Source organism: Centruroides vittatus, unplaced genomic scaffold, assembly GCF_030686945.1.
Source record: "Centruroides vittatus isolate TY-2023 unplaced genomic scaffold, ASM3068694v2 contig_341, whole genome shotgun sequence".
NCBI lineage: Eukaryota > Metazoa > Arthropoda > Arachnida > Scorpiones > Buthidae > Centruroides > Centruroides vittatus.
The window spans coordinates 699,392-711,983 of NW_027122166.1; positions in this window are offsets into that span (position 1 = coordinate 699,392).

Sequence of the window (12,592 nt, forward strand, 5' to 3'; positions counted from 1 at the left end):
GTTTTCTAAATTTACGATGTATTTCTGAATTAATAAATATTAAAAAAACTTAAACATTTGGTTCAAACATAACCAATAACAGACTTACTTGTTAATTTTAATTTTATTCAAATCAAACCTCCCCGTTAATAATAGTCGCCTTTCTGCGCCGCCATTAAATAGAAGCTGCAAACTAAAATGAAATTTTTTTTATTTAGTATATGAATATGTGTATATAAAAATTTATTTAAATTAACGACGTTGGTGCGCATCTCTTTGTTTATTTAAATTGGACTGCAATTTGAAAAAAATTTAAGACCTATAAATTCCCACTGTCGTCCGTCCGTATGTCTGTCCTTCCTTAATCTCGAGAACGGAGTTCGATAAACGAAACTTAAGGCCAAATACAGGTATACCTCTGGAACCAATTACCGTCGGTGGTTCCAGGAGAGGCGACGTAAGTCGAATTTACTTGTGTAGTTACGACGTAAGTCGAAACTACGGTGGAAAACGCCAATAATGAGCACTTAAAGACTGCTAAATAAGACAACACAGAAACACAGATGTTTTCATGTTTCATTTTCTAGGCTTTATGATGATTATATTAACATTTACTGTAAATGTACATATTTTAATATGATTTTATGTGCTTTTAACGCTTTTCTAATGATATTACGACTTTAATATTTGTGGCGGATGAATGTAAAAGCGAATAAAATGACTTAAACTTTATTTTCATTTTTCCATATACTTTTTTGACAAACGACGTATAATCGAGAACGACGTAACTCGAGGTATACCTGTATAGAAAGCTTAGGGGTGGCATGTCCCGATTAACTATACATCATGCAAAAAGTTCTCCCCTCGAAATGAGTTAGATAACGACCGGCAGGAGCCAGTTGATTATTATATTTACAGTATGAAAAATTATATTTTTTAGTGCACTATCGGCCGCCAGCGTGCATGCACGCACTGCATACCTACCAAAACCGGCCCTGAGTCGTTCCAAGCGAGACTTTGTCGGCCTCCCATCCATCTTTCCTATGTGTTATATGTAGCCTATAACCTATGGCCCAAGTTTGGTTAGATTTGTTGAAATCCGGCCGTGTTAGAAATAATTGGCTATTAAGATCCTAAAACGTGATGATCAAAATGGTGTCAATTTCTCACCGAAATAATATATTATGTAAGAGATATGGTACATTGCAGACCAACTAAAAACAATTTATGTGCAAGTGTCCTGCGTGCAATAAGAAACTGTTTATATGAAAGTGTCGCTACTTGTTATACTTTCAACACCTGGTTTAACAAGGTGACGGCCGGATGTTTGAGCTGTTAAGACTTCAGTCTACCGCTCTGAGATCGATTTCGGGTTGTTGAAGAATCCGGGGCGATCTGTACCTGGTGTGTCAAGACAGTCCGGCAGCCCAAACTGTGGATCTTCAGAAACCGACGATGGGTAAAATCAAAACAGCTCTCCATAAACAAAACAAAACAAAACAAAAAAATCACCAGCTGTCACATATTGCAATTGTGATGAAATATACGATGAGCACGAATGTCTTTAATCTCTTATTTACAAAGAAAGTATCAAAATTCTCCATATATTTATATTTATTAAATATTAATATTTATAAAATTATTTATAAATTTGTGTATATATCTTTTATAATTATAATACAATTGAACATTCTATAACGGCGACCTCTCAAAGACGGTTCCCACCAGTGATCGAGTAGATAAAACCACTGAACACTGGTGGTGGGTTTGCGCCTCGCCAACGGACTAACCACATGGAATTCTTCGGTTTTCTTTACGTTTGTAACATATAAATAGCGGCATTTTTCCATAAAAGACCTCCTGGGAGGCATCCCCTCGGCAAATTGCCCGCGTGATTGTCTTGCCATACACGAAGAAACCTAAACCAACAACGACCGTTTTTCGGGAACGATGAACATAAATGCATACAAAATTACCTCCAAACAGCGGCCATATTTTTGGATGTGTCTTTCAGTTGCCGTTGTTAATTGTATCATATTAATAATCGCGCAATACCTACACTATTGTAATGTGATTAGTGCGTGATGTGAAACACATTTTCGATATATTTTTAGATCGAAAATTTATGTTTAAATTTCATTTATAGGAGAATACAGAACAGAAGTTTAAAAGTATGAGGCTTCAAAACACGCATTATTTTTCCAGAATGCTTAATTTACGTACATAGAGTAACATAATACGGTACACTAAAGACGAAGTGAACGGGTACTGTACATAATAAAATATGTTATATAAAATATACTGTTGTATTAGCATAGTAACATTTTTCAGTTTGAATTGACAGATTCATTCACGACTTTCTCAATACAGACATTAATTTTGTATGTGGATTCATTAGACATTCTTTCCGACTCAGAATTTCTAAAAGATGTTTTAAGCTGGTGTGGGATGGAGAACGATAAATCTGCTGTCGCGGCAACGTGCAAAATGGTTTTGATTTTTACAAGTTTCTTTACGCTAAAAAAAAAAAAATGCTTTTCTTACTTCACAAATGCTCAGTTCTTGAAATTTAAGATCGCCTTTCTTTCCAACCTGTAGCCGAGTGGATAAAACCACTCGGCTACAGGTTAATAGTACACTTTGGTAGTGGGTTCGTATCTTTCCAGCGGGCTAGTCATGTGGAGACTTCTGTGTTTTATTCATGTATCTAACACCTAAATAGGGCCCAATTTTCCATAGAAAGTCTTCCCGAGAGGCAATTTCCTTTGTGCAGATCGCCAATTATTACGTTTTCTTCCATTTTCTATCAAACCAATCCATTTTTTGAACTAAAATCCCCGATTTTTCTTTTCTACATTCACTCACTGTTATGAATTCGTCTACATTAATGCATTCGAGGAAATACTTGTAAGTGTTGTATAGGTTCTGACAGTGTCTTTATTAAAGTTTATCTTCCTTTGAAAGTAGCAGACTACTAAGAATTTCTGCATGCTTAATAAAGCTAGATTCAATATGGCCGTAAAATCTAGAATAAACGAGACTAGTATACATTAAAAATTGCATAGTTAATACAAGTTCTAGCTAGTAAGAAATAGTACTTCCTGAAAAGTGAAAACTTTTTCTAAGGTTTATTACATTAATCTTTGTTTCGATTTGATCCACATTCTTCGGTCTTGTTTGTTTATTCGAACAAGTGATTTCGTGGTGTAAACATTTTCTTGTTCAAAACGGAAACTGCCTAAACGAGAAAAATTCATCGGAAAGCAGTGATTTTCGGTATTCAAAAAATACCTGTTCAAAACGGAAACTTTCCAAAACAAAATAATATTCGATACCGTACAAGTCCGGTTTACACAGGTTTTACTTTGCATTTCTTTTTGCACGTACTTCTGACAATTCCTGGTCCCATTCCTATTGCAGCATTCCTTGCTAAAGTCAGTGAATTTTCCTAATTATATCTGTTCTCGATACACGAAAACTTCATAAGAAACGTTGAATTCGAATCTGAAAAATAGGATGTTATTGTTTTAATTTTCAGCTTAAAATTTATTTTAACCTCATTCAAATTAAGTGAATGTACTGTCAGAGGCGTTCTTATCATTTTGACCCGTAGGCGAATAAAGTTTTGCCGCCTTTTCCTGATATTATCAATAAATATAAATTACTAACTTCTGTATATGAATTTTTACCAAACGTTTTTATTTCCGATTAATTTAATGTATCTCATATTTATATAAATCTATATATATAATCGAGACGAGTTGATAATAATAATAATAATAATAACTCTCCCGTGGTCACCACCTGATCGTGGTGGGAGAGCCCAGTAATTTTACTAATCCATAGAGCAATGCAGGCTGGAGCACAACCTCCTGGTAGGGACACCCATGCCAGTAAGGTCTATGGGGAGAAATGAAGCTAAGAGTGACCACATCCACATTCTGTGGAGATATTTATTATGGTAATAACCAGATCGAAGTGTGATACCGGCTCGGACGTCGCCCGGGTTAACAAGGTCCGCGTTCGTGGGTTAGGCAGAGGCTCACGTTCGAAAAATAGGCCACAGTCTCCCTTGGTTACCGGTGGCGATAGCAGCACCAGCCCAAGCATGGCTACTGCAATGCCCTCAACACATGTGCGGAACCAACCCAGCCTTGGTGTTTCTGTCGCAATGCATCCACAGACCACAAAGGCTCGAAAACCACGCCAACGGATGAAATGGACAGTAGAAATGAATGAGTTTATCATCCGTACTTACTACATCATCACAAAACTCGAAACAAACATGACAACATACAGACAACAACTACACCGTAGATTCACACAACAGTATCCTCATCTCACTGTCACCGAACAAAGAGTTGTTAATCAAAAAAGAACAATTATACACAACAACCTTATTCCACAAACAACACTTGAACTTATCAAACAACAGGTTGCTGATCAAATACATCAACAGACAGAAACATCTAACATTAATAAAGATCATGTCAGGATAATCCAGTAACAAGCATTGATAATAACACACATACAACAATTACCACTAATGATACTACAGACACTTCCTCATCCATCACTGATAACGTAGACATAGATTTAATTAATACGCTCCATCTTATAATTCAGGAAACACTAAATATACAAGCACAGATCCCACACAACGACCACGAATACCAAAAATCAACACGTCAAAGGTAGTAGGAAAAACACTAAATTATGTAAACACTCACTTACTACCACACTACATTCATTCAATTTCTACACTCTCAGACATTCATACATTAGTTTATGCTGGGGCAGTCACAGTAGTGGCACACCATGGACTGAAAGTACAATCACAGACAGATACACACAAAACACAGTTCTATCACAAGCCTACCTGGCACAGAAGAATAGAAACACAAATAAATGACATTAGACAGCAATTAGGCAGACTGACACAATACATTAAAAACAACATAACACCCAAATTAAAGAAACAACTCAAAAACATTTTCAAGAAAATCAAAAAACACACAAATCACGAACATCTCAACACACGCATTACAGAATACATCGATACACTAAAACAACAACTCGCAGCCAAAGCACGTAGACTCAAACGATACAAAACATGTACAATACGAAATCAACAAAATAAATTATTCACAAACAATGAAAAACTCTTCTACAGACAAATCAGTACCAAAACAAACACTGATACACAGCACAGTGGCACACCAACAGAAGAAGAACTTACAACATATTGGTCTTTTCTTCGGTCCAGTGCTGTCACACACATTGCTGATGCAGGCTGGATCGAGGAGGAGAACAAAAACTTGCATAACGTACCAACGATGCCCTGTGCTGAAATAAACGTACACGACATCCACTGCGCTGTTAACAGAACACACAACTGGAAGACACCTGGTGTAGACAACATTCGCAATTTCTGGTACAAAAAATTTATATCATTGCACCAGGAACTAGCTAAACACCTAACACACATCATCATCAATCCACAAAACATGCCAAATTTTCTTACTCAGGGCATCACCTACATGAAACCTAAAAACAACAATACCACAGACCCTACACAATACAGATCAATTACATGTCTTCCAACACTCTACGAATTATTAACATCCTGTATCACAAACAAAATATACAAACATATTGAATAGCACGACATTCAAACGGAACAAAAAGGTTGCCGTAGAAATCACAGGGGATGCAAAGAACAGTTACTCTTGGATTCAGTCATTCTACGGCAAGCACACAAACAACACAGAAACATACAATGGCATATATAGACTACAGAAAAGCATTCGACAGTGTTCCACACAGTCGGCTGCTACATATTCTACAATGTACAAAATACATCCATCACTCATTACATTCTTCCAAAACACTATGCAGCACTGGAGAACAACACTACATCTCAGGGTTAGTAACACTTCCATACAAACAAACCAAATTTTTATTAGGCGAGGAATTTTTCAAGGAGATTCCTTGAGTCCTCTCTGGTTCTTGTCAACTTGGAAAATCATCCTATTTGTTTTTCTTTCCATATTGTACACTAAGTTTAATATAATTACATACAACACAAGAAGATCTCTTCAGCTGCTTTACAATAGCTCTAGCAGAACTTCCATCCTGATGTAGTGCCCTGATTTGGCCACACTCAAAGGCAGTTTAGGACTGAAATAATTTTAACAATGGGTAGAGATATCACAGAATTAATGGTGATATAAAATTCAATTATGCCTTTATTTGCAATTATGAAGTGTTGTCATCTCTTTATAATTATCAAATTATAGGTAATAGTGATTTTTTGATAAATCGCTCAAAAGTGTAACTGGCCATATATTTTTGCAACGCACCTTATGTTTAACAGATGTCCATTGCACTTTCAATATGCCACGTGAACAGTGTTGGCATATTGTTACATGGCACTTAAATTGGCAAATAAGTCATAAGTCAAAAATGGCACATAAAAATGGCACATAAGTCAGCCTTGGTTCTAGGAACCCTACAGAAACGAATGCAGGAGTGACATCACTAAGCACGATAAGACTACTAAAAGTAATCTGAGTAAATGAGTAAGAATTCTTACGGTGAATGGAATCGGAATTACTAATATAAAACCCGTCGTCTTATGAATGATTTCTCCATTTAAAAACAAAAAAAAAAAAAAACAAAAAACGATAATGTTTAAAACGGAATGCTCTAACTCGTAAGATTAAAAGATGGAATTGCGAATAAAATAAAATATAAGGCGACTTAAAAGTTGATATTTTCTCATTCTAAAAATGCTTCTAGAAATCTTTTCTGGCTACAAACTTTTACAATTCCAAAGTTATGTCTTATCTGTAAACAAGAAATCAAAAACGGTCCACCAGCGACAAAGAGGTTCCGTTCCCTGAACACTGGTAGTTCGGTCGCGGAACTGGTCACGTGGAATTTTCCGGGTTTTCTCCACATCTTTAATGCCTAAGTAGGGGCCAGTTAGCCTTAAAAGACCTCCGGAAGGCATTCCCCTAGGCAGATCGCCCAAGTGTTGCGTTGTAGTAACTAACAAAATAAACAAACAAAATAAAAAATAATACAGTGAAACTTCCATTAACGGACAATCCCGAATAGCGGACACCTCTACTTCATGGGCATTTTTACCCTTCAAATAGGACATCTATTATACTTACTCCTAAATAACGGACGCCGTCGTCCATAACCAATCTTACGAAAACGAAAAGTCTGCCTTCAATATTATGAAAAAATTAATTACGTACAAAATATTTTAAAACTAAAAGAATCGGTTTAAATACTCTTCCAGAGAAAGAAATTTTGCCCGTAGGCGTCGAATAAAGCTGCAGAAAATAGGAATGCAGAAGATGACAGTCGTAAAAAGCCGAACAATATCTCTTTTTCTGTTAGAAAACACTAATCTGGTTAATAACATTAATATGAATGACGGTAAGTGATGCTTGACAATTTAAATTTCTGCTTTATTATTGGAATTAAGCTTAAGGTACCAAGAAACCATAAAGTCTTCCCGAGTTATTCATTCGTTCAACAAGAACCGTAGAACAGTAATAACGAAAAGGAAACTTAAAACGGTTACGACAACAGCGTTTATTGTGGTAAAAGTTCAAAGGTCGTGTTACAAAGAGGATTTTCCGGCGACTTTAAAGTGTGGGAAGATACTTGGTATTCTGGCATTTAAGCCACCACGAACCTTAACAGCTTCGTGGTGGCTTAGGTGTACTATTTTAATAAATAATTTATTGAAAAAAGCAAAAAGGTTCAAAAAATTACACCTACTTGATAACTATAAAGACAAATCACTATATCGATTTTTATTAGACGCTTAGATCATAAATGATATTATAAATGCAAGAATATCAAACACATTTCCCACTCCTCGAAGAGGCTAGCAAATCGCTTTCGTAATTGGACATTCGAACTCTGCGTAAACCGAGCTTCGTCCACTGTGCCACAATATTGGAAGATATTCTTAATAACTAAAAATTCCCGTCAAGTGTGACAGAGTACTTTTTATGAGAAAGTAGGGATCGAAGAACTAAGAAGAGTAGAGATTTCAAGAAATTCGAGAAGAGTTGCTAATATTTCTACAAATTAAGGCCCTTGACAAACCATTCTTACTCGATGTTGCTCAAGTGAAACGTCTACACCAGTGATTTTCCATCGGTATGCCGCGAAAATTTTTGAAGGTTATTAAATAAATTACTTTCGAAAGCCCAAACAACAATAAGTATACATGTCAAAATTAAAACCTCCAAATTGATTATACGAGTTTTTCATTGTTATAACAAATAAACGTATACGTAATGTAGTAAAAATATTCGTATGCAAAATTATATGTGCATAACACCGAGTAATTTCATTTAAAATGAAATCTTTAAATCAAAGATGTATAATTGTACATAATCTAATATATTTAATTCAAATTTTTTAAACTTAGAAATAGCAACATTGGGCAGGTTTCTAATGGCAATTATCATGCTACTTTTAAATGCAAATTAAGACTTTTTTTAACTTTCCGTCCTGTGGACACTAAGAAGACATCTTTCAGCAAGCCCATTATGAGTTTGGCCAGGCCCACAATGGGGAGACCGGGTGGTGAGAAATGGGGCCCAACATATCCGGAATCCGGACGGACCACCCCCGAAAAATTCCCGGAAATTTTTCGACCCGTTTCGCGTCGGTAGGATGCCACCATGACCGCTCGGCCATCCGGCCGGACAAATTAAGATTTAAAATTTAATGCTTTTCTTACGATTGATGACAATCGATGATAATAAATAAAAATTATTAATTTAAGTAACTATTGTTGTAACCTTTTGCTACAGTGATACCTCGGTTTTCGTCGATAATCCGTCCGAAAACAATCGGCAAAATCCGAAACTGACGAAAACCGAGGCAATTATTTCCATACGAATCAATGTAAGTCCAATTAATTAGTTCTAGATACTCCAAAATACATACCAAAAACACATTTTATAGAGAATTAATATAGCGTTAAATACTAAAAGCAATAAGAAATTAACATAAAAAACTAATTAGCATAAAGATAAAAGCATTAAGATTAAAGATATGATAATTAGCATTAAGATGAAAGCAATGGAATTGTTCGGCTAGACACGCGGGGTAATGTCTTCTCTTGTAGAAGCTACTTGAACATGAGCTTCTAGCCCAGGCCTGGCCAACCCAAATTGTTTCGCGGGCCACTTTGATCACGCATAACATCACGGTGGGCCACAACTTAGGCAAATATGCTTTTAGAAAAGTAAAACAAATACAAAATGAATAAGATTTTATTGTTATACCAAAAGTTCGTACTCATACTTGTGCATTATAACAAGACACATGCAAATTTTCATTTATTTAATTGTTTTGGTATACACATAACGGGAAACAAAGTTCTAATAGATATATAATATCGCTTAGAGGGCCACACAATTTAACGTGACGGGCCGCGGGTTGGCCAGGCCTGTTCTAGCCTATATCGCCCCGTGGTAAAGTGTGAAGTAATTGTCATGTAATAGTAGTTGTATTCGTACTGGCCCTTATTCAGGCGTTACAGACGTGGAGAAAATCCGAAAAACTTCACGTGACCAGCCCGCCCTGGCGAAGAGCAACCCACGACCGAACTCCCAGTATTCAGGGAACAGAACCGTTGACCAATGGTGGGCCGTCGCTGGGTAATGTTCACACAACGAAAAATAACGCCACACTGCGCCGGAAAACGCGTGGGTCGCCCTTTGTTTTTGCAATATTAGCAGCGAGGTCACTTGAGCACTCTGACGAAATCTGAGTCAATCGACGAAAACCGAAACCGACGATAACCGAAATCAACGAAAACAGAGATATTACTGTATTTTAAGGAACAACAATACTGTTTTATTTAATTCTCAAAAAATATAGACAAAAAGAATTAGGTTAAGTGGCAAGTAATATGGCGATAATGTTTACAAAAATAACTTTGAATCACGTGAATTTTTTCGCGGAAATTTAATTATAGGTTCAAGTGTGCCAGGAAATAAAAAAAAAGGTTGAAAAACACTGGTCTAGAGCTCTAGACCTTGAGCGAACATTAATGTCAATTTCTTCCCCACCGTGGCGCATATGTAACGTCAGCTTTTTCCTGATCCAGAGAACAAATCCAGTTGTCGCGATTGACGCTGTTCGCCGTAGCGGCATAATTAAGAACTAGTACTTACTAGGCAGCTAGACTCTAGTAAAACTAGCGCGTTGATCATTGTTTTTCCTACTGACAACGTGGAGGAACTCGTTTTACGTTAAATAAAATGGAATGTAATGAGTGTGGGTTAAAATATAGTCATAAACAAAGTTTAAACAGGCGTAACAAGCAAACACATAAAAGACGACAGCAGCTGTGAGAAAAATATTAAAGTATTTAAATGCAGGCTGTATATATCTACATATCACAAAATAGAAGTCTTTTAATATTGATGTCCCCAATATCAGTACATATTATTCTATCGGAGACCGTAAACGTAGCATATATAATTAAAATAAGGGTATATATACTGTATATTATTATTTTCGACAGTAAAAATATACTCGTACATTGATTAATTATTAATTCATCAAAAAACGACGTGGACAGAAGAACGACAAAGAAAAAGGAAACTTATTATGTACGGAAGGGGTTTTCATTACTGAACACAGTCTGCTGTTTTTCAATTCCGGGTCCCAGAGCGGTAGATTAAAGAATTCAAAAGTAAATTTAATGAAACGTATATGATAAAACAATTTACTGCAAAAATTTGGAAGTTATGGCAATTTTCATTAATAAGTGAAGACCGAATTGTACCGTTTCGGATTTTATTTATTTTCTTCTTCTTTTTGCATACTTCCTGAAAATAAAGGTGACAGCTCAAAACTTAAATTGGGTACTATCCTGAAACTTCTGAATAACGGCCAATGATGGAAACAAAAACTGGCCATTGCCTGGAGTCGTAACTTGTAAGCACTAGGGTTTGGTAAGTCTCGACATTCTCAAAGTCCCGGGACACGAGACAACCCACGATTAAAATCCCGGGACTTCGAGACTTCTCAGAATAAAATTAGAATTGAGTTCATTTTTGGCGAAATGTATCAATAAAAAAGCAATTTTAGTAAAAACCAACATTTATTGAACATAAAATCAAATCCTTACATTTATAACGTTAATTAAAGTCTAAACAATTCGTATGTTTAATTCTTATAATCATAGATTCATTTTTTGATAGTAAAATCTTATAATTATAAAACCAACTTAGTAATCATACTAACCATTAATAATCATCACCTAGTCTCTATTCATTAGTCATACAAATAATATAATAAACTGTCAATTAGATTTCTTTTCTAATTTAATAAAATAGGCATTTAAAAAAATCAGAGCATTTACAGCTTTGTCCGACAATCTGTTTCTGATTTTTGTAATAATGCCTCCAGACAACGAAAACACACTCGTTTTCAACTGATGTCGGTTTTATAAAGTAGTTCCAAACTTTCAGTACGTTTTCCGGTTGCTTCAAATAACTAGAACTCTTTTTAAATGTTGCTCTTGATCTTTTTGCAAGAATTTCGGGTACGTTTTCTTCGATTTTTTTGATTGCCTGTTTCATTTGACTTTGAAACGACTCATCGGGTTCGTTGTGTACTGTAGAGCTACTGTGGGTTCGGCGTCCATTATTTCCAAATCTGGCGTTTGGATACGAGGGATATTTTCAGTCTGCAATACAGATCTTCCGCAAAAGCAATAAGTGCAGTTTTATTCAAATTCGAAGGAAAAAAATCCGTATTTTGAGACTGAGCTGTGGTGGTCAGTGTGCAAATATTTTAACAAACATATAACCCGTTGTGATCTTCTTTCTTCTAGACAGGCATTCAATGTTTCAAAGAACCGTACCGCCAGATTATCATTTGTCGTTGTCGATTGAATTTTTTTCAGTAAAACGTCAATTATTGCTTCGGCTGTGAGTAACGAAGAGTTTTGTCTGCTTAAGGCAGGATCGGGGGAACTTTTTTAGCCATTACCTCAAATATATTTGTGTAAGTCGACATTATCCCCCTCATTTTGAAAAGGAGAAAATAGCGTTTAGTTTAAATTTGTATCTATTTATTGAATCATTTTACACTGATGATAATAAATAATAGACAAACCAAATAAAATTATCATTTTGGAACACAATAATTTCATTGAAAACTTTTACTCTTTAGGTTTTGGAGAAATTCCTTATTATCCCCAATAATTTCATTTTTATCCCATTTGGGGTAATTTACCCCGGTTCCCCGACCGCTGGCTTAAGGCTTCTACAGCTACCTTGACTGGCTGCAATAAAGTAACGATTGACTGCAAAAGATTGTCTTCATTCCATTTGTCTGACATGTTTAAATCAATCAACGCTTTCTTTACGCAATTTTTGAGCTTCAAAAATTTATAATTTAATTAAGCTAATTAATTTAATAAAGCTAATAAACTTTATCATGACCTTTTGAAAATAAAATTATTACAATACAATTTCGACAAGCGTGTCTCGAGTCTAGACCCGAAAGTCCCGGAACCCGAGACAATTTAGAAAAAGTCCCGGGACTTCGAGAC